The sequence below is a fragment of the Pholcus phalangioides genome, unplaced genomic scaffold (assembly GCF_987345545.1).
Source record: "Pholcus phalangioides strain wild (caught in Gottingen) unplaced genomic scaffold, Ppha-v1.0 ptg000002l_1, whole genome shotgun sequence".
NCBI lineage: Eukaryota > Metazoa > Arthropoda > Arachnida > Araneae > Pholcidae > Pholcus > Pholcus phalangioides.
In genome coordinates this window covers 8437148-8441274 of record NW_028301595.1, presented here as the reverse complement: position 1 = coordinate 8441274, position 4127 = coordinate 8437148, and the positions used below count along the sequence as shown (strand labels likewise).

At 37.3% G+C, this 4127-nt stretch overlaps 1 non-coding gene across 1 annotated transcript; it reads right to left on the bottom strand.

Moving 5' to 3' along the window:
* Positions 1–160: 160 nt before the first annotated feature.
* On the bottom strand, positions 161–232 carry TRNAA-GGC (transfer RNA alanine (anticodon GGC)). Its single transcript has one exon. It is a non-coding gene; the product is annotated as a tRNA-Ala (tRNA).
* Positions 233–4127: the final 3895 nt, after the last annotated feature.

Sequence of the window (4127 nt, the reverse complement as noted above, 5' to 3'; positions counted from 1 at the left end):
AAAACATCGATTCCTGTCGTTGTTTTATCGCACCAGAAGAAAAAAAAAATTGTTTACAAAGATTAGGATATAGAAACGTCCTCTCCACTTGTCAATACAAGATTCATCGAAAGACTGGTTATTTGTGGAGATGAAGATTACAAGGAAGGAAATTCATCACTGCTCCCACGGGGACTCGAACCCCGGTCTCTCGCTTGCCGGACGAGTGCTCTACCATCTAAGCTATGGAGGCAGATCGAATGCTTCAACCTTGGAGCATATATATATGTTGAAAGGCACCGTACATGGACGGCGTCAACAATCAACTAATAGCTCGTGAATGACGAAGGCCAACCAGATGGCCATATGCATATGGAAACGTCCTCTCCACTTGTCAATACAAGATTCATCGAAAGACTGGTTATTTGTGAAGATTACAAGGAAGAAAATTCATCACTGCCCTCCAAGGTTGAAATATTCTATCTGCTTCCATAGTTTAGATGGTAGAGCACTCGTCCGGCAAGCGAGACACCGGGGTTCGAGTCCCTGTGGGAGCAGTGATGAATTTTCTTCCTTGCTATCTTCATAACCAGTCTTTCGATAAATCTTGTATAAACATTAGGATTTTGCAAAATATTGAATTATGGTTAAATTTGTTTTTTGAAGATGGATAAACATAGATATATCATACACTTAGAAATACACTATACAGGGTGTCCTGTAAGTCCTAATTCGGTCTTTATCTCTTCAGCCGTTCGTTGTATAGGGATACGTTTCTAATTTTAAAAAAAAAAATGCTCAAAATGTGTTCGTGAATCATATAGTATCATAAATAAAAAAAACTTTTTCATTTGGCCGTGATCAATAATATTATCTGATTATGTTTTTCGTCCAATTATAAAGTTGTTGCCCTGTCTCTCCTGAGGCCAACAGAAGAAAACAATTCAATGGTCCTAAGTGCAATATTCGCTGAGACATTTTAATGCGAAAAGCAGTGAAAAGAAGGGGAATAATCAGCATAAACTAACAGACGGTTTTTGTGCAATATTTATCTACATTTTCGAAAAAATAGCACTTATATTCATAAAGGTATAAATATTTTATCTACAACTTCGAATCTTCATTGTATGTTTTTTTTTTTGCTTATAACATGCGGATTTTTCAGACGAATTTCACTAAATTTACGGAAACTTTCAGAACACACATTATAATGGAAGTTAAATAAAACAACCCAATATTCAATGAGATATGAGCATTTAAAGAAAATCGTTTTTAAGTACGCATGCGCACAGGAAACATCAATTTTGATTTTTCATTATTTCGCTGCTAAATACGTAGTACGTAGTTTGTGGACCAACGAAAAATAAACACCGAAGTGGATAATTCGAGGACCAGCAGAACAATTGCAACACAATTAACTAATATATCATATCATTATCATTGAGATTAATACATATTTGGATGGTGGATGGCGGGATACACATACACAAGGCCCCCACAAGGGGTGGGCTGACAAGGCTCCAGCCCTGCGGCCCGGGACAATTTTCGCGATTTTGTTGCTTTTTCACGCTATAAATTCCTCATAAAGGGGGCCCCGCGAAAGATCCCAGCCTAGGGGCCATGCACATACATATAATTTATAAATTTCATCTGTAGGTCAAAGTTTGAATCAAGTTCAAGTTTTATATGAATTAGATTAATGAGTTGAAGCCGATACATTTTATAATCTTTGAACTTCATGTAATTCGCGTATGCGAGTTTTGTTCATTTAACGTGGCAAAATCCAAAGAAACATTTCATGATTGGAGATTCTGGAGATAATCATTATTGAGACCAAAGCGGAATTCTCAGCATTTCAGCTGTAGCTTTTTGACATGATCTTCAAAGATTTCAGAAGCACATATTTAGCACATAAAAAGCTTCGTTGTTATTCAGTTAGGAGTAGATTTAGAATACCGTAATTTCGCACAACCATTTATGGTCCAAAATAGCACCATTTTCTAGATAAATCCTCATAACTTCTGTATTCAAGCTATTCAAAAACATTTTTTTTTTTTTTTTTTGCTGATATTGCCTGTAGAAAGATCAAGCATTAATGTTAAACACTTTTTCTTTCTTTAAATAGCTCAAACATGGATTTTTTCATAATTAAATTTTGAACCATAGTTGTGTTACGAAGTCCCACCTATAATCCATCAAATAAATTTAAGCCAAATCCGTAAGCTAATTGTGTTACAAATTGCTTGTGGACCATAGTTGAGAAAATGTACTACAACTATATCATGTATCGATCTTTATCCTCCCTGGATAAACCGCGAGACACCAGGCTCTGTCGCAAGCATAGACTAAAGATATTATTCTTACTCTGTGGTCGCAAGAAGCAACGTAAGCCCTTCGGGCCCACCCCCGGGGGGGGGGACCAGGGCATCTCCGGTAAAACAATAATTTATTGATACGTCAAAGATTACATATAGTGCGAGGAAATCAAAAATTATGTAAATCGAAGAATCAAATTAATCAAGTCAAAGTGCAACGGGCACGGATAATAAATAATCATAGAAAGTTGTATAAAATCGTATCGCAAAAGGCGCAGTCAGAAATTTGATTGATCAAGGATTGTATGACAGAAGGGCAGAGCACCCCATTGCGCTCGGGCAGTTCAATACACTCAGTTTAATTCTGTCTATCCTCCCTGCTAGAAGAAGATGAAGAAAGGCTTTTTCAAAATTCGACCCCTAAGGGGTCAAAAAGGGGAGTTCATTGAGAAATCACACCGCGTCAAAACCGCTGAAGAAATTTTAGTCAGAAGTTTTGTTTCATGACGTAAAGACTAACTATGAAGGGGTATTTTGAAATTCAACAGCTGAGAGGATCATAAAAGGATTTCAATGGGGGTAGGGTCGTATGGAGAAATCCGCCGAGCCGAAACCATTGAAGCCAAAATTCAACGCCCTTGGAGAAGGGGTTCAAATGTTATATAGAGTAGAGCAATCATCACTGAAATGTGTGTGTGTGTGTGTGTGTGTGTGTGTGTGTGTGTGTGTGTGTGTGTGTGTGTGTGTGTGTGTGTGTGCGCGTGTGTGTGTGTGTTCTCTATACAAATATACAATTTTGTTCGTCAGAGCAGGGCAAATGCACCAAATGGGCAAAAAAAACTGTCGGGCAACAATGGTTTTTGAGCCTCAACAATCACTTTCTGACCGTTTACTTTGGTTACCCTGGTTCCCTAGCAATGCGCTTCAGACGTGTATATGCCTTTACAATGGTTTGTCACTTTTCTAATGCTGTTAATATATGTATAATAGTTTATGCCTTTATAATGGTTTGCCACATTTTCAATACTCTGAGTAATGAGGATTTTTGAATAGACGTCATAATCATCATAAGCATCGCTTTGAGGGTCAGGAAAAGGGTAATCCTCATAGAAATCAGTGTTAAAATTGCCGATTTTACTGTAGAAATGCGGAAATTTGTTTTAGTAAGGTTTTCCGCAAAAAATTGTATTAAATTCGATATTTGAAATATTGAGTTCGTTTAAAGATACGAAGCCCAGGAGATTAAATATGAAGTAATTAGCTGGACCTACTTTTGAGTTGGATATTCATGCAACAGCATTGATTTCAACTTTTTATTTATATCTTCTCGAGCATGAAAATTAATGTCTCCGTATTGTCCTTTGATATTCAACTGCATAAATTTATATAGTTCAGGATGCTTTTTAAAATTAATTATGGGCCCGTAAAAAGTACATCGAAAACATTCCTCAGCTTTAATAAGCATTTTTGGAAGCTGGAACACACACAGGCAGATCTCGATAACTTGGAGTTCAGGGGGGGGGGGAATCGAAATACCTAGCACCCCCTAAAAAAGGAAAAAAATTTATTCATTTCTACGTTTCTTTAAATGTAGATTTGTTTCTTTCATCAGTCGTGCAGGAAGTCACCATATTGGTTAACGTGGACACGGTTTGTATGTCCCTCAAAGAAAGAAAGAAGAGAGAAATCACGTGATCCAAAAAGCCTCATTGAAGAAAACCTGGGCAGCGCCGGGTATTACAGCTAGTATTGTATAAAATATGTACCCACCAAGACAGGATTTCTGAAAATTTATCCGCCAAGGGGATCATAAGGGGTTCAAATGTTACAGGG